Source organism: Cervus canadensis, chromosome 33 (assembly GCF_019320065.1).
Source record: "Cervus canadensis isolate Bull #8, Minnesota chromosome 33, ASM1932006v1, whole genome shotgun sequence".
Taxonomy (NCBI): Eukaryota; Metazoa; Chordata; class Mammalia; order Artiodactyla; family Cervidae; genus Cervus; species Cervus canadensis.
In genome coordinates, this window is record NC_057418.1 from 37400125 (window position 1) to 37419010 (window position 18886).

Below are 18886 nucleotides of genomic sequence, written 5' to 3' on the forward strand. Positions count from 1 at the left end.
TACAAATCCCCGGAAACCGTGGTCTCAGGGGCTCCTGACTTGCCTTCCGTTCAGCCTCACGCTCCCGGTAGAACACTTTCCCTTAAACTGACCACTGCTCCATAACCACTTTGTGAAAACATCATCTTTTTGTTTGGTTAGCGGACAGCTTTTCCCTTGGTTTTTTTTCTCTACACACATGGTCCTCTCTTCTGATATTTCAACATCAACCATGTTCTTGCCCCAGAGCTTTGAATTTGCTATTCCTGCTGCCCAGATTGACCAGTATCCGCAGGGACCACTCCCCAGATTTTCTAAATAAGATGACCACAGAACTCCTTCACTTCTACTCTTGATCATTTTATTTACCATCCCAATATTCATTTCCTACCCCAGCACTCTGGATTCCCTGGATCCCAGCTTATTTTTCAATGGAGAAACAACAATGACTGAAAAAGAAAATGGATCACAGATAGTATTGTAACCTGTAACAAAGATGAATCAATACAGATCTAACTTGAAAGCTCTGTTCTAGGGTGGTTTTCAATGTATTATTTCCATAAAATTTGTGATATTCCTAGGAGGCAGGCAGTATTATTATTTCTTTTTGGAAATGAGGTAACAGAGGCTTTGAGAGGGGAAGGGACTTGTCCAAGGTCAAGCAGCGCATAGCATCCAGGCAGGGATTAGACAACTCAATTCACTGCTACTTTAGAATCTTATATAGCATAAAACCAAAGTATGTCATCACTGCAAAGAATCCATAAGCTTTACAAATCGAAGCACAAGAGAAGGTAGAAGCTCACACATGTTTTCGGCAGTACCTCCAGTGAATTGCTTTCATGGTGTTACCTGCCTGAGTCAGGAAACCTGCTGCGACGGTGCATGTGACATGATTTCCCTAATCACTGTGACCTCAGCAGAAAAATACCCTCAGTGTGTTTCCTCATAACACGCTGAGCCAGTTATGAAAAATAAACTGCAACGGTTAGTCTCTAAACCCATGTCAGAATGCCTCAGCAGAGACTTGTGAGGCGCTGGAACCCTGCATGGTTCGGGGTCTGAATAAGCCGCAGCGGTGGCCTCGCTGACGTGGCCAGGCCGGGGGGAGGGCCGCGTGGGCTGTGTCTGTGATGGTCTCTGCTGCCTCTCGACATCTTTAATTTATTATTCCTCTTATATAACTTTGTTTTGCTGCTGGAACTTCCACTCCCGTGACTTTATGTTGAAAAACACTTTAAAATCTAGGATTTGCATTTCACAACAGGGCTGGAGTTCGGTTATTTATTGCTATGGTTGCCTGGCCCGCTGCCCTGGGAGGCTTCCTCTGGAGTAAGTGAGGACCCACTGTGGCACCAAAGTGAGGCGGATGCCCCTGCGGACTCGGGTGGGCCTTGCTGGGGGTGAGAAGACCCTGCCCCCTCCTCCCCCTCCGCCCCCCACCTCGGGCCTGCAGCCTCCAGTCTGACTGGCTCCCATCTCCAGGTCCGTGTCGGACAACAGAACACGCTGGGTCAGGCTGGACTGAAGGACGAGCTCGGTCCTGCTAAACCGTGTGAGGACTAAACCCGAGAGTTTACCGAAGAGGTGTATAAAGAGGACCAAAGAACAGTTACTGCGCGTGTCTCGGGGGCCGCCTCTGCCTGGCCAGCTGTGCTGAGCTCTGCGCCCCGCCCCGCCCCGCCTCTCCGAGACCCCGTGCAGCTGCCCGGCCCACCTCCTCCACGGTCGCCCGCAGATGCTTCCTGCTCCACGGCCTCCAGACGTCCTCGGAGCCCCAAGCGCTCACTGCTGGGTGGACACGGTGACAAGGATGGAGGGGGCGGGGGAGAAGGGGGAGATGGGTCCTCAGCCCTGAGCCCTGACCTCTGACCCCACCTGGCTGAATCCGTGATGCTTCCTCTGTGAAGTGGCGGCCACGAGGCTCATCCTCCCCGGGGTGCATGGGGGGAGAGGCGGCAGGAAGGTCAGAGGGAGGGGACAAGGAGCCAGGAGGTGGAGTGGAGTGAGGGGCACACCCGGGAGCCCCAGGGCGCCTGCAGTCAGCACCCAGAGTGTGGGCCATGCTCCCGGCGCCGCCGCCCCCCGCCGGCCCCGCCCCCGGCCCCCCCCAACCCTACCCGGCCCCGCCCTGGCCCCGCCCCCCAGTGTGTGACCCCGCCCCTGCCAGCCCCGCCCCGGGCCCCACCCAGCCCTACCCCCGGCCCCGCCCCCAGCTCCGCCCCTGGTCCGTGACCCCGCCCCTGCAAGCCCCGCCCCGCCAGCCCCGCCCCCGGCCCTCGGCCCCCGGGCCCAGTTCCAGGTCCCCCGACCCCGCCCAGCCCCCCACCCCCGGCCCCGGCCCCACCCCTTGTCACAGGGCTCCTCTCCCAGATTCCAGAGGACACGCAGCCTGGCTCCGCGGTTTCTTGTTCACCTTCTGAAAACAGTTTTATCCCTGAAGCTGTCTTTCTCGTGTGCTTTTCCGTGTGCGTGCTGCATGCTCAGTCCTGGCGGACTCTTTGCAACCCCATACCCCATAGCCCACCAGGCCCCTCTGTCCATGGGGTTCTCCAGGCAAGAATACTGGAATGGGTTGCCATTTCCTCTCCAGGGGATCTTCCGGACCCAGGGATCGAACCGGCATCTCCTGAATTGGTAGCGGGCTTTTTACCTCTGAGCCACCAGGGAAGCGTCTGAAACCAGCGTCTCAGCACGTGGAGTCGCGCGGCATCTCCTCTTTCTCACGATGCTTCCTGTCCCGAGACAGGCTGGATTCCCCTTTCCAGGGCGCAGACCAGCCGCATGTCCGTTCCCTACCTGGGGGGTTTGTTTCACAGCCCAGCACCGTTTGCCTGTCCACTGTGAAAGGGGCTTCCCTGGTGGCCCAGCTGGTAAAGAATCCGCCTGCAATGCGGGAGACCTGGGTTTGATCCCTGGGTTGGGACGATCCCCTGGAGAAGGGAAAGGCTACCCCCTCCAGTATCCTCCTGGCCTGGAGAATTCCATGGACTGTATAGTCCTTGAGGCCACAAAGAGTCGGACACGACTGAGCGACTTTGACTTTCACTTGTTGATGGTCATTCAGATTATTTCCTAGTTTTGGCTGTTACAAATGACAGCTACTTCGAGCATCTGTTTCCAAGAATCTGTGTTTTAATTTGTGTTTGATTGTGTATTAATTCTAGGAGTAAAATGATTGGGTCCTATGATAGGTATAGTTTTAACACTTAATGAATTTGCCTAAGAGTTTTCCACGATGATTTTGCTGTCCCTCCAGGAGTACCTGGGTTTAATTTCCCACCCACCCTAGCCCACACTGGATGCGTGCACACCTGTAAACGTCAGGCATCCATTCTGGCTGACGAGTAAGGTTTTTCTTTGTGGGTTTAATCTGCTGTTCCTAATGACAGATGCTGTTGGGATCTTTTTGTTTGCTTCTTTGCCAGTTTTGCAGTTTTTGCTGTTACTGAATTGCCCATGGAAATCTTTGCCCACTTTCAAGTCAGATTATTTACTGTTATCATTGTACTGTAAGCTTTGCATATTCCAAACAAAAGCCCCCTGTCAGATATTTGTTTTGTAAATATTTTCTGTCAGTCTGATATAATCATTAATATTGTCTTTTGAAGGATGAAAGTTCATAATTTTCATATTTTCTCTATATACATAATTTATGCTTTTTTATATCCTCTTTAGGAACCTTTCACCAGAGAGGAGTTCATTAATCTTTTCTCCTGTGGCGTTTCTATAAATACTGGTAAACGACTTGACATTAACAGATAATTCCATGTAACAGCAGCAGCATGTATTTTTCTCAGGTTGAAATATTCATCAAGATAGATTATATTCTGGGACATAAAAATGATAAAAGAAGACATGCAAAGTATATCCTCATAGCACAATATAACTGCCTGGGAAATAAAAAGCAGTGTATTCAGAAAATATCTGAATATAGGGAAACTAAAGAGTACACTTCTGTATAACTCATGAATCAAAGAGAAGTCTCACACTAAATTTAAAATATATTAGGATAAATGAAAATACAGACATATCAAAATTTGCAAAATATGGATAAAACAGTGGTTAGAGGGAAATTTAGAGTGTTTGGGATATTAAATGCTTATGTTAGAAAATAAGAAACATCTAAAGTCAGTACTATTCCAAACATAACTGTGCCCATAAGTTAAACAACCTATAGAAATGTTAAATATATTTCTGTGTACATAATGAACATTTAGAATTTGAATTTTAAAAATTCTATTTATAATGTAGCACTGAAATAAGTAGAATACTTAGGTAAAAATATAACAAAATAAGTGAAGCATCTAAATGCTGAAAACTATAAAACACTGATGAAAAAATTAAAAAGTTCTCAATAAATAGAAAAATATACGGTTTGTGGGTAGGAAAATTCTGTATTTTAAAATTGTTGATTCTTCCAATTCTCCCCCATTTAATCAATGCAATCTGTCAAATTCCAGGAAGTCTGTTTTATAGATAATAAACTGAATCTAACACTCACACAGAAAGCAAAGGAACTACAAATAAGGACAGTAATTATGGGGGAAAAAACAAACACATAAAGTATGGAATTTTGTAAACTCTCATGACCCAATTTCAAGACTCACTCTTTAGCTATCATAATCAATACAGTGTAGTGTAGGTATTGAGATGGACAATAAACCTGTGGTGCTGGAGAGTCCAGAATATTGGTGCATGACTTTTGTCAAAGGTGCAAAAGGCATTTCAGTTGAGATAGACAGTCTTTTCAATAAGTGGTGTGGGAACACTTGAATGTTCATACGCAAAAAAGAACATTGATCCATACCATGCCCCATATACAAACAGTCATTTGCAATGAGTAAACGTCTAGAGAAAAATACCAAGGAAAATCTGCATGACTTTGGTTTTGGTGGTGAGTTTATAGATACAGTACCAAAAGCTTGACTCATAAAAGAAACATTTGCTAAATTTGACTCAATCAAAATTAAAAACTTTTGCTTTGCAAAACACACTGTAAGTATAATGAAAAAGACAGGCCACAGACTTGGAGAAACTATTTACAAATTACAGATCTAATAAAGGGCTAGCATTCCAGAACGTTCCTCCCACCCAGCAGTGTGTCGCTAAAGTCACTTCCTCAACGTGGCAACACCACACATGTGTGGAGCCCCGAGAACTCTCCTTCCCAGCGGGTAGCCCTGCAAGGACAGAAGAGCCACCTTGAGGGACAGTTGGCTGCTTCCTCAGGTGAGAAACGTGCATTTACCGTGTGCGACAGAAATCCGTCTCTCGAACTGTACCTAAGTGAATGTAGAACTCATGTTTCCACAAAAATCTGTCTGCGAATGTTCATATCAACTTCATAACACCTCAGACTGGAGACAGCCGAGCTGCCCTGTGAAGGAGAGCGGATGAAAGCGCCGCTGTCTGTTCTCACCGTGGACGCAACTCAGCAGTGGGGGCCGCGCTTGCAACTCCCAAAGGTCACAGATGCACCCCACCTCCATCCCGGAGGTGAAGACGCCAAAGCCCCAGAGCTCTGTGCTGTGATTTTCCATCTGCATGACATCCCAGAAAAGGTGAAAATACAGGGTTGGAAGGGAGAGCGGTGGCTTCTCGGGGTTCGGGAAGGGGTTTGGTACAAACAGGCCACAGTCAACCATCAGAGCGATGGAATTCTGTATGGTACCAGATGGAATTCTAGCTGCATTTGTCAGATTCCAGAGAAATGTCAAAAGGCGTAGAAAAGCCAAAATAAAATGTACTGCAGGCAACGCAGAAAAAACAACCAACCAGAATGTAAGAGGATCTCAAGACAGAATGCAGACCGTGACAGATGGATCTGACTGTATTACACATGGTAACACATCTCACAAATTTGGATCCAGATTAAAGGAGATTTGGGGAAGAGTCTGCTGAGAATTTGCAGGACAACTTGAGGGGTCATTGGGTTAGCCACTTGGTGGTGCCAGAGTTCCTCAAATAAAACCTTGGCACCTCTTTTTTCTTCCTTTCCACGATGAAATAGCCTTTTATAGCAAAGACAGATTGGCCACTGGACTCAGTCATAAGAGTGGGAAATTTGCTGAACACAAGGCTGAAACATCTCTGTTGGTCAAGGGTTTATCACCAGTAAAACTAAAGACCACACAGGAGCTGGGCCTCGAGGGCTCCTTCCTGGATCCCATGTAATGACCCTGTGTAATGAGTTTTGACTGCGTCCTGGTCGTTGCTTGGCTTTTCTCAGAACCAACTGGGACTTTTACACGTCAGAGATCTTGACCTGGACAGCAGAGCAAGAAAATATACGAATAAATGCACTTATGTCCGTTCTCAGTGAAGAAAACATACAGATGTCCCCAGCGTTGCCTGGATTGTCACAGAGCCTGGAGTGAACCTGCCACTCATGCGAACACCTTACCGTCCTCCTTGCACAGAGGTCCCCCAAGGAGGCTCAGAGCTCACACCACCCAGGAGGCCTGGCGCTCCCAGTTTCCCTCCGTGAACGCAGTTCACGCTTGTGACCACGATCCACACCCCCTAGCAGTCATGAACCTTCACTGCATGACACGGGTGTGTGTTTCACTAACGTCAGATTTTTCCCGCCCAGTTTCCAGCTTTGCCTTACTGCAGGCAGATAAAGTCAGTGACTTCATGCAACATACTCGGTCACATAGCCTGTGGGTAGAAGCTGCCTTTTCTCCACATGCTCCGAAGATGCTCCTACTGGACCCGGAACCTGGAGACCTGTCTTTTCTGACAGTGAAGAGAAGACCAGGCCTTGAACTCAGGTTGGGAGAGCCCCTGTAGGTCACTTATGATGACAATGAAGCTCCAACACAGAGGCTCCTGGACTTAGGTGTCCCCGGGGCAAAGCTGTGAGGTCTCACCCTGGGTCACCTGGACCACAATCCCACCAGGACATCTCACCCTGGGTCACCTGGACCACAGTCCCACCAGGACATCTCACCCTGGGTCACCTGGACCACAGTCCCACCAGGACATCTCACCCTGGGTCACCTGGACCACAGTCCCACCAGGACATCTCACCCTGGGTCACCTGGACCACAGTCCCACCAGGACACTTCGCAGCAAAGGCTGTCAGCGATGTACCAGAACACATCTGAGGGGAGGGTGCTCACCCCAAGACCTTCAGCTGAAGAACAGAATTGAAAAAAGTGAGTTGTTTCAACCAAGAGCCACTAAATACTTTTTAGATGGCTAGATAGAGATTGCCATGCTTCAAATCTGTATGCTTTTATTCCCCAGTCGTCTGACTGCTTTCATAACTTTTTGCATGTGTAAGCTTAATAGACACGAGTTTCTCAACTACCATGCCTGCAATACTCCTTCCTGCCTGTAGTAAGACTTTTCTACCCTCAGTTAGCCTTGCTATGACTCTAATTTCTCATTTTAATATTCTCAAAATTTAACTGACGCACATGATCAAAACAGCTCTTAGTTTTTTTCTCACTTCTTTTGGACGCCATCCAGACTCTTTTGGTATCAAAGTCTTGTAACAAACTGGTTGGTTTCCCAGGTAACTGTGCTCAATCATGAAGCGACATTTTCAATGCAAATTTAAAGATTGTCTCAAGGCATTTCTGAAAACCATTTTATCAAGAGAAACAGTTTGATAATCCGAACAAAAGTCAGTGAGGACAGTATATTGCTAATCTAAGTAAAAAGTTCATCTGTGAAGCAGGAGGAGTGAAGACTCACTTCAAACCTGCTTCCCAGTGTCACCAACCCTAAGTGACCTCACTGCTAAGCAGGCGGTCCCCTCACTCACACTTGCATTCTACTCCCACTTCCAATACAGGGAGCTAGGACTTGGCCAAGTGATATTTCTCCTTATTGCAGGAAATCTAATAAACCAGGTTTGCTTATTCAACAAGCCTGTGGACTTGTGTGGAGTTGATAATCGACCCTTAATTCTTACAAAGACGTTAATTTGGGTGGTTGTTGTGCCACGAATTGGCTCTCGCCTTATTTCTCTTTCTTCCACTAGTGTTTTGGCTTTTGTAAGACCCTGACTCTGCGGAGGAGAATTAGTGTGGGGTCTGGGCACTCCGAGCAGCCCTGGGGAAGCACTAAGGCCTGAAGGTTCTTAAGCCACAGCACGCAGATTCGCCGCTTCCTCGTACCGACTCTTCTCACGGCATGTGTGCATGCATCATACAGTCATGTGCATGTGCCTCACGGCACACACGCGTGTCTGGCCTTGTGCATTCACTTCAGTGGGGTATGTAAAAACAGTCCTTTTGTCTTTTCCATCCTTCTGGAAAGTCTTTCCCAGAAAGATATGTGCATTGGTACTGAGTGCGTGTACATGGACACATGTGTGTGATGGCGGTGGGTTAAAGATCACCAAGCTTTGAAAGGGAACATAATTTGCTCAAGGCCACACAGTACATTTAAGAACTAGAATTCATGTTTTGAAGATGTGATAGAAATAGGGGAAAAATCATAAAATGAACTCATACATATAAAGCTTAAATCTTCATGCAAATGTATTGATAGACGTGTGTACGTGTGCCCGTGTGCTCCGTCGTGTCCGGCTCTGTGACCCCGGGGACTGTAGCCCACCAGGCTCCTCCGTCTGTGGGATTTTCCAGGTAAGAATACTGGAGTGAGTTGCCATGCCCTCCTGACCCAGGGATGGAACCCGCGCCTCTTGTGTCTCCTGCCCTGAATCCACCCTGACAGGTGCCACCTAGAAGGCTGTGTTTTTAGGCAGAGCTCACTTATTAGATTTCATCCGCGAAATTCCAGTCGATCCAGAGCTCCTGAAGTTACATGGACTGACCTTTTCTGTAACTGAATGTTTTCATAGTACTGAAATTGAAGTACAAAGTACAAACTACTCAGATCAGTGGTTTGGTCGGTCCTCACTTATGTGCCATGACAGCCATTTTCAGTCTGAGAGGCTGATACCCACCCACAGTCCCTCTCTGTTCCCTCCACATCCCTCCTCCAGCTCTAGGCAGCTTCTAGCCAACTTTATGTCTCTATAGATTAGTCTACTCTGGGCATTAGATATAAATGCAGTTTTATAATTTATGAACTTCCGTATTTGACTTCTCTCACTTATAGCATTCTCAAGGTTCGCCCAAGTTGTCTCCTGTGTCAACTTCATTTCTCTTAATCAAACTGATTTTTTTAATCTTTCAAAGCTCTACCTTTTCCCTGTTCCACTGAGTTCATGAAACTTTTGAAATACTTTTAACGAAACGTTTCAAGTTACCATTATCAGAAAGAGTAACACACAACATTTGAAAACAATGTGTCCATAAACAAATTTCTTTGAAGAGCTCAATTGTTAGTGAAAATTCCTTGCCCAGTGGAAATAAAATTAGAGTGAGGAGACACAAAGTTAGACTACAGTTCATGATGGGAAAAAGATCTGAGGCATTTACTGGAAAATCGACTCCTGACCATGCGCAACAGGGCGTGAACTCTGGCCGCAGAGAACTCTGAAGAGGACACATGGGCGTACCCATTAAGTGCATACATGGGAAGTCGGTTTTAGTTCAGGAGATAATCTTAAATATTTCAATACATGCATGGTGACAAATTCCAGTTTTATGGGGAGGAAAACCAGCTCTCCAGAAAGGCACGGGGTGAAAAAGGCAAGAGCGGGAAGGGGTTACGCTGAGGCCAAGGGTCTTCTGGTGCCTCCCTGCCCTGCAGTCTGCTGTCTCATCCCACCCACCTCGGTCCGGAGACAGAGGAGAACACATGGAGTTCACCTCCAAATGGGCTAATGCATTCCCCAGACTTCTTTCCACCCGGTCTAAATATAGCAACCCAGGCGTGTGGAGAGAGTCCTGATGGGCGGCAGAAAGTGCTGGCTCTGTCTTGGGTGCTCTCTGGAATCTCAGATAGACGGCTGTAGCTCTCTGACCCTCAGATTCCTCAATTACGAAATTCTGGCTTTTTATAATGGCTAATTAACATGCCAAAGTCCCAGTCCCAGGCCTGGCTTGCTGCAGATCCTCCATAAATTCCACTTGAAGTAGATTCCAAGGGTTCTTTGAGAGAAAGACAGCTTAAGAAAGGAGGTTTGAAATAACTTACCTGCAACCTCTGGGAGAAGCTGTGAGCACGCGAGGTCTCTGTCTCTCAGTTGAACTGTGGCCCACGGTCGCTGTCCTCGGCAGCGTGAGCTGCTGATGCAAAGACCACGGTGTCCCCTGTGACCGTCACTGGAGTGGCTGCCGTTGTCTCGGGAGCTCCGAGATGCCAACTGTTTCAAAGCTTTTAATTCCCTCAGTGTAGGCAGCTTCCTCACTCACAGTTGTTTCTATGTGATGCTTTGGGGCATGTAGCCGAGAAGCTATTTTGAAAATGAAGAATGGATGCTTTTCCCTTAAAAAGAAGTCTTTCCCTGGAAAGCAGGGGCACAGAGATAGGAGGTCCCTCTCCTCACATGCTTGAGGCTTTCTGGAGATGCCTGGGGCCAGGTGTGTTGGTATTTACCAGTAAACGCCCCGTTCTCAGTCTTCAGCTCTGCCTGGAGGTCCCGCGGACGGTCAGTCCTGATCAGGCGGCTTTGTGTCTGCTGACGGGACGGGGCAGCCCTCCCTGGGGCTGGGGTTTACGCTTCCTTAATGGCTAATAGCCGACTAATTAGAAAAGACCCTGGTCTGGGAAAGACTGCAGGCAGAAGGAGGAGAGGGCGACAGAGGATGAGATGGTTGGATGGCATCACCGACTCAGTGGACGTGAGTTTGAGCAAACTCCAGGAGATGGTGAGGGACAGGGAGGCTTGGCGTGCTGCAGTCCATGGGGTTGCAAAGTGTCAGACATGACTTGGCAAATGAGCAAAGCAACAACAATGGCTAATAACATTGGGCCTCCTTCATTTGTTTACTTTCCATCCAAGTATCTCCGCTGGTGACATGCCTGCTCCAGCCTTTTGCCCGTTGTTTAATTGGTGGTTTGTTGTCTTATTACTGGGTTTGGGGAGTCCTTAGACACTTGAAGCGTGAGCCTCTTCTCAGAGATGTGACTTCCTCCCAGTGGGTGGTTCCTCCCAGTCCGCGGTTCGTGTTTTCACCCTCTCGGTGGTGGGGGCTTTTTACAAGCATTTGCTCTTCATTTTGATGGTGCTCAGCTTAGCAATTTCTCTTCTTCTATCGTCATGCTTCTGCTGTCCAATTTTAAATCTCTTTGCCCAACTCAAAGTCACAAAGATTTCCTTCAGTGATTTTTACTAGACTTTGTATTCTTTATATTTTACATTAAGTCTGTGCTCTATATTGAGTTTTTTTTAAACACAGTATGAGATATGGATGGAAATTAGTTTTTGTATAAGATATCCAAATGTTTCAGCACCATCTGTTGAAAGGTTATTTTCTTTCTACACTGAATTATCTTTACATCTTTCTTGAAAATCAGTAGGTCATAAATATGTGGGTCTATTTCTGGACTATAATTCTATGTGTGTAACCTTACATCAACACCAGTTTTGTTTACTGTATCTTTATAGTAAACTTTGAAATTAGGTCAAATAAATCTTCCAGTTTTGTTGTTCTTCTTTAATGTTTCTTTGGCCAGTTTAGACACTTTGCATACCCAAACAAAGTTTAAAATAGGTTTTTCAGTTTCTAAAAATAAATAAAAGCCTCCTGGGATTTTTACCAAAATTACATTGCTTCTGCAGATTAATGTGGGAAGAATTTAGCACTACTGAGTGTTCAGTACCATAAGCGTAATATGACTTTTCATTTATTTGTTCTCTAATTTCTTTAAACCATGATTTTTACAGTTTTAAGTGTATGAGTCTTGTACATATGTTTACAGATTTATCCTTAAGAGTCTTGTTCTGATGATGCTATTCTAAATTACATTGTGTGTTCAATTTCAGTTTATGATTGTCTTTTATTGGCATACAGATTATAGCTATGTTTATATATTCATCTTGTATTATTCAATTTCTTTATGCTCATTTATTATAGTAATTTTTTGTGGATTCCATAAGATTTTCTACATAGATATTATCTCATCTGCAAATAAAGACAATTTTGCTTTTCCTTTCCAGTCTGGATTGCATTTATTTCTTTTCTTATCTTAATTTACTAGATAAAACTTTCAGTTCAAGGTTGAAGAAAAGTGATATGAGTAGATGTCTTTGTAATTTTTCTGAACCTCAGGGAAAGTATTCAGTCTTTCATCATAGAAATTATGTGAAATTTTTGTCAAGAAAGTTCTATTCCAATTTTGTTTATTATAATGAATGCAAGATATTTTCAAATGCTTTCTCTGCATCTATTGAGATAATTATTTGTTGTTGTTCAATCCTTGTGTCTGACTGTGACCCCATGGACTGTAGCATGCCAGTCTCCTCTGTCTTCCACTGTCTACCAGAGTTTGCTCAAATTCATGTTCATTGAGTCACTGATACAATCTAACCGTCTCATCTTCTATCAGCCCCTTCTCTTTTTGCCTTCAATCTTTCCCAGCATTAGGATCTTTTCCAATGAATAGGCTCTTTGCATCAGGATCTTTTCCACTGAATAGGCTCTTTGCATCAGGTAGTCAAAGCATTGGACCTTCAGCTTCAGCATCAGTCCTTCCAATAAATATTGAGTTGATTTCCTTTAGGATTGACTGGCTTGATCTCCTTGCAGTCCAAGAGACTCTCGAGTGTCTTCTCCAGCACCACAATTGGAAAACATCAATTTTTTTGGTGCTCCGCTATCTTTATGGTCCAACTCTCATGTGACCACTGGAAAAACCATAGCTTTGACTATATGACCTTTGTCATCAAAGTGAGGTCTCTGTTTTTTAACATGTTGTCTAAGTTTGTCATAGCTTTCCTTCCAGGGAGCAAGCATCTTTTGATTTCATGGCTGCAGTCACCATCTACAGTGTGTTTGGAGCCCCAAAAAAGAAAATCTGTCACTGCTTCCACTTATCCCCCTTCTACTTGCCACGAAGTGATGGGACTGAATGCCATGATCTTAGTTTGTTTAATGTTGAATTTCAAGCCAGCTTTTTCACTCTCCCTTTCCACCTTCATCAAAAGACTCTTTAGTTCCTCTTTGCTTTCTGCTATTAAAGTGGTATCATCTGAGTATCTGAGATAGTTACTATTCTTCCTGGCGATCTTGATTCCAGCTTGTGATTCATCCAGCCCAGCATTTCACATGATGTCTTCTGTGTAGAAGTTAAATCAGCAGGATAACAGTATGCAGCCTTACTCCTTTCTCAACTTTGAACCGGTCAACCGTTCCATGTCCGGTTCTAACTGTTGCTTCTTGACTTATGTATAAGTTTATTAGGAGGCAGGTAAGGTGATCTGGTATTCCCATCTTTTTAAGAATTTTTCAGTTTGTTGTGACACACACAGTCAAAGGCTTTAGCGTAGTCAATGAAGGAGAATTAGATGTTCTTCTGCAATCCTCTTGCTTTCTCCATGATCCAACTAATGTTGGCAATTTGATCTCTGGTTCCTCTGCCTTTTCTAAATCCAGCTTGAACATCTGAAAGTTCTCAGTTCACGTACTGGTGAAGCTTATCTTGAAGAATTTTGAGAAAAACCTTGTTTGCAAGTGAAATGAGCAAAACTGTGTGGTAGTTTGAACATTCTTTGACATTGCCTTTCTTTGGGATTGGAATGAAATCTGACCTTTTCCAGTCCTGTGGCCACTGCTGAGTTTTCCAAATTTGCTGGCATACTGAGTGCAGCACTTTAACGGCATCATCTTTCAGGATTTGAAACAGCTCAGCTGGAATTCCATTACCTTCACTGTCTAGGATGTCTGGCTCTAGTGTAATTCTATCTTATTTTATTACTGTGGTGAATTACACCAATCAATGTTAAAACAACACTTATTCCTGGGCTAAACCTCACTTTATCATGATTACATTGTTCTTTTTATATTATTAGAATTGTATTCAGACACATACATTCAATGAATGTATGCATTCATTCAGATAAAAAGTTTTGGTCTGTAAGTTTATTTATTATTTTTTTTATTATGATGGTTTTGGTATCAAAGCAATTCTGGCCTCAAAGAAACAACTTGGGAGTATTGCCTCCTCTTATGTTCCTGGAAGAATTTGTGTGAAGCTGGTGCTGTTTCCTAGATATTTGGTAGAATTTATCAGTGAGGCCACCTGGGCCTGAAAGTTTCTTCACAGTAAAGTTTTACATACAAATTTAATTTCTATAATAGGTTATCTATTTCTTACTGAGTAAGGTTTGGATGTATAGCTCTTTCGGGAGGTTTTTTTTTTTTTTAATTTCGTTGCTTTATTGAGTTTATTGGCGTAAAGTTGGTTATGATAGTCTCTTGCTACATATTTAATATCTATAGAGTCTAGAGTGCTTTTACCTATGTCATTTGTCATTCCCAATATTGGTAAACTGTCTTTCTCTTTCTTTTTCCTACTCATTGCAGCTGGAGGTTTATCAGTTTTATTGAATTTCTCAGGGAACCAGCCTTTTTTTTCATTCATTTTTCTGTTGCTTTTCTGTTTTCCATTCCATTGATTTCCACTCCATCTTCAATGCTTGCCTTCTTCAGCTTACTTTGTTTCGGTTGCTTTTCTGTGTTTGGATTCTAACCCTGGAAGCTGAGGTCATGGTTTTAGCTTTTCCTTTTATCCCAGTGGAAACACCCCATGCTCTGGTTCTGCTCACGCCATCCCCATGTCTGGCAGGTTTGTCTGTGATGCGCGCTCAGTCAGTTGAAAACATTTCCTATTTTCTTACTTGACTTATTTTTTAACATAGAGGTTATTCAGAAATACGTTTATTCATTTCCCAATATTTCAGTATTTTCCTAGATGTCTTTCTGCTGTTAATTTCGTGCTATTCTATCACCTCAGTCAACTACAGACAGTCCTGCAGTGGGTGCTGGCTATAGCTATGGGCCCTTTTCCCTTTCCATCAAATTTTTCTTACTACATTCTGAAGCTCTGCGATTAGACACCTGAACACTTGGGACTTCCATGTCACATTGCCAAACTGACGATTTTATCATTAGGAGGCCTGCCTTCCTCCCCAAATGCACTGTGTGCTGAAATCTATGATATTCACACGCTGCTCCAGCCGTCCTTGACTGGTGTCAGCTCAGCATATGTATTTTTTATCCTTTGTGTCATTATGTTTAAAGTGGGTTTCTCGTAGGCAGCAGGTAGTCGATCTAGGTTTTTACATTTATCTAACATGACACATTTTGCATTTTAATTGGTGTGTCTGAACCATCTGACTGCGGCAGACTTGAGCGTTAGTCTGCCATCTTGCTGTCTGCTTCTTCTGCGTCTCGTTTGCTCTTTGCTCACTTTTCATTGTTGGTTCTGGGTTGTGTTGTTTCATGGTGGTTGGGCTTCATGTCACCCACCTTTAACTCATCACAGCCCCTCCTTAGCTGACGTATCGTTTCACATACAGAGTAAGGACTTTCACCTTCACCTTTCCTTTATCTCTCATCGTGCATTTTACTTGTAAATAGTTTTTAAGAATTTAATCTTTTTGCTTTAAATATTTTTCTAATAAAACATTGCTACTGAGCTCCCCTCTGGAAACACTTTGGTCCTTTGAGGTCTTGCTTTTCACCTTTGCTAGAGGAGGGTATCCAGGGGGACTTTGATCAGAGGAGCTTTGCCCTCCTGGTGAGGTGACCCCCTGCCCCCCACAGCCCATCCCCACCAGGGTTCCACCCAAGCCCTGGAATTCACAAGTCTGGCCCTCTGATGGCTGGAGACAGACCTATCCCAGCGCTGGAAGATTGTTCCTGCAGATCTTGCGGGCAGCTTCCTCCTGGCCATGGACATCTGCTCACACTCATCACCAGAGAGTTCAAGGTGAACCTGAGTTCCAGAGTGCCTGCAGCCACCTCCTCCTTGCCCTCTGCCCTCTGCCCTCTGCCTCCAGCTGCCTGTTCCTCCTCAGACCCCGGCTCTCCACCCGGGTTGGAGGCTCGGCTGGGGTCACCTTCCAGACCCCTCCTCTAGGCAGGAGCTTCGGAAACAGACCGGGTCACCTCTCGGGTTCTGTGCCTCAGGGGGACGCTGCTCCTTTGTAGCCTGACTTTCAGGGCCTTAAATAGGATAGTTCCATGTATTAAAATCGAAGACAAAGGGAGACCAGACCTGAAAACTCCCCGAGCGGACAAAACCAGTTCTCACGCCGGTGAAGTTACTCTCGCTTCTTTTGCCAGATGAGCGAGGTTATCTTGACCTGGGTCACTTGCTGAAAATCCTCAACAAAACTTTGTTACCCAAGTTTATACGTGGTCACCCCTAACCAAGTCCCTGTAAGAGAAGTCTGACCAGCAACCCTTCGCTGTAAGGAGCAGTCTCTGCCTTCACACCGTGTAAGGCGGTTTATAAAACGCGCTGACCCTCACTCCCTGTTCTGGTTTGAGTGCCCCCGGGGCTGCAAACTGCCCTTCTGCCGCGAGCACAGTAAACATTTACTAATTACCCCCAGTGAGTGAGCTCCGGTTTCCTCCTGTCTTCTACAAGCTTCACGCACTCCCTGAGTGGTGCTCCTTTGACCCCGGTGGAGTCTCAGCCTGCCTGGATGCCCCCGGCGCGGGCTCCTCCGTCCCTCTGGCCCTCACCCTTCCTTTCTGGCCCCACAAGACGGTCCAGACTCACGCCACCCTTCCCCTTTCTTACCTCGAATCCACCTGCTCCCCAAGAAGCCCAGACTCTTCTCCCGGAAGGACGTTGAGAAGCCTCATTTTTACTGAGGTGTCATTGACTGATGTTGTGCGAGCATCAGGTGTGCGGCCCAGTAATTGAGACGGACTTCTCCCAGTCAGCCTGGCTCTGGAGCCAAAGACGCTGAGGGCGCTGCAGCTGGTGCCTTGGGGACAGCGGGCCACAGTGTCCTCAGGCCCCCTCCCCAACCCTCCAGCGCGCGGCTGCAAGCCAGCCCTGCAGCAGGGGTGCCCACCTCACACGGCTTGGCCCACTTCACCCCAGACCAGCTGGAAACCCCCCTTGCCTCTCTTTATTTCTAACTCCATCAGTAAGAACAGAATAACCATCTCTATAATCAGGGATGAGGGAGATTGGAAACCTGGATTAGAATTATTCACATAGAGAGGCTTAAGGGAGCTTCCCTGGTGGCTCAGATAGTAAGGAATCTGCCTGCAATGCAGGAGGCCTGAGTTCGATCCCTGGGTCAGGAAGATCCCCTGGAGAAGGAAATGGCTGCCAGCTCCAGTACTCTTGACTGGAGAATTCCATGGACAAAGGAGCCTGGTGGGCTACAGTCCATTGGGTTGCAATGAGTTGGACACAGCTGAGTGACTAGCACTTTAGAAGCTTGAGGGGCCCAGTTGGAGGTAAAGAGGCAGGTCCAAGGACCTTGGTTGATCTGCAGTTGCCAGGCCTGCATGTTTTTAATTTGTTATTTTATATTGGAGCATAGCTGATTCATCACTCTGGATTAATTTCAGGGGCACAGCAAAGTGATTCAGGTTTACATGTTCATGTATCTAAGGCTTCCTTGGTGGCTCGGATGGTAAAGAATCTGCCTGCAATGCAGAAGAACTGGTTCGATCCCTGGATTGGGAAGATTTCCCAGAGAAGGAAACGGCAACCCCCTCTAGTATTCTTGTCTGGGAAATCCCATGGACTGAGGAACCTGGTGGGCTACAGTCCACGAGGTCGCAAAGAGTCAGACATGACTGAGCCACTCACACTTCACTTTCATTCATGTATCTATTCTTTTTCAGATTCTTTTCCTATATAGGTTATTGCAGAATGTTGAGTATAGTTCCCTGTACTATATGCAGTGGGTCCTTATTGTTTATCTATTTTATACATAGTACGGTGGATGCATTAGTCCCAAACTTCTCATTTATCCCTCCCCCTTTCCCCTTTGGTGACTGTTGAGTTTGTTTTCTGTGTCTGTGAGTCTGTCTCTGGTTTGTAAATAAATCATTTGTATCATTTTTCTTTTTACATTCCACATACAAATAATATCATGTGATATTTCTCTCTCTGTTTGACTTACTTCACTTAGTATGATAATCTCTAGGTCAATCCCCACCTCAGGGTTCTGTCTCAGGCCATCTCTTAGAGACGCCGCTCTTCCTGGGTTTCACGGGGGCATCTGGCTTCAGCATGCAGAGCATGTGAGGCCCTGCTTGGGGACGGTCCCCAGCTGTCGCCTTGCCCCACTACCCATCCCCCAGGAGGTCCCTCCCCTTCTCTTCCGTGAAGACCGTCCAGTCTGACTCAGGACTGCTCTGCCTGGGGTCTGCTCTGCCCCTCCTTCCTACACGTTCCTGCCTGCCCTCCACATTTCTGGGGCAGCCATTAGGGCACCAGGCCCCCTGTAGACCCAGTTCCCGAGCACTGTCTCCCAGGTGCCTTCTTGGGGTGCTCCCCACCGCACCCCGTATTGAGCAGACAGCCAGCCTTCTCAGGAATGGTCCGATTCCCTCCAGGCAGTGGGCAGGAGGAGGGCTCCTCTCCAAATGACGGATGAGATGTGGGCTCCGGAAGAGGTGTCGTACGGTACTGCTCATCCAGGGAAAAGCTTTGCTTCGTGGTCTGGTGGACTTGAAGGTAGAAGAAAGCATTTCATAAGAGAGTTTTTACTGTACTCGGAAAAATTCATGCTTTAGCCAAATGAATCAGAAATGGCCTTTTTTTTTTTTTTTGGCCCGAAGTGTCCATATGTTTTGAAATGCACCAGCAAAGCAAAAGCACAGAAACATTAATTTGCTAAAAGTAGGGCAAAACCACATTTTTTCCCCTGGAAAAGCTCAGGAGTTGGGAAAGGGAATTGGATGTGTCATCTTGGATTACACCGAGGAAAATCTGCCATCTGGATGAAAGTGAGCACCAGGGGGGCCCTGCCAGCGCCTGTCCCCGGAGGCTCGGCTCTCAGCAAGCCTTCCACCCTCGCTTGTGGGACGCCCTCTCGGTTCAAGTTGGTGGTGCC

The 18886-nt window shown here is 46.0% G+C and overlaps 1 long non-coding RNA gene across 1 annotated transcript; it reads right to left on the reverse strand.

Annotated features, from left to right (window-relative positions):
- Positions 1 to 4613: 4613 nt before the first annotated feature.
- Positions 4614 to 10255, reverse strand: LOC122434114. The gene is made up of 3 exons (XR_006267250.1): positions 10045 to 10255; positions 7015 to 7120; positions 4614 to 6247 (listed from the first exon to the last, which is right to left on the reverse strand). It is a non-coding gene; the product is annotated as an uncharacterized LOC122434114 (long non-coding RNA).
- Positions 10256 to 18886: the final 8631 nt, after the last annotated feature.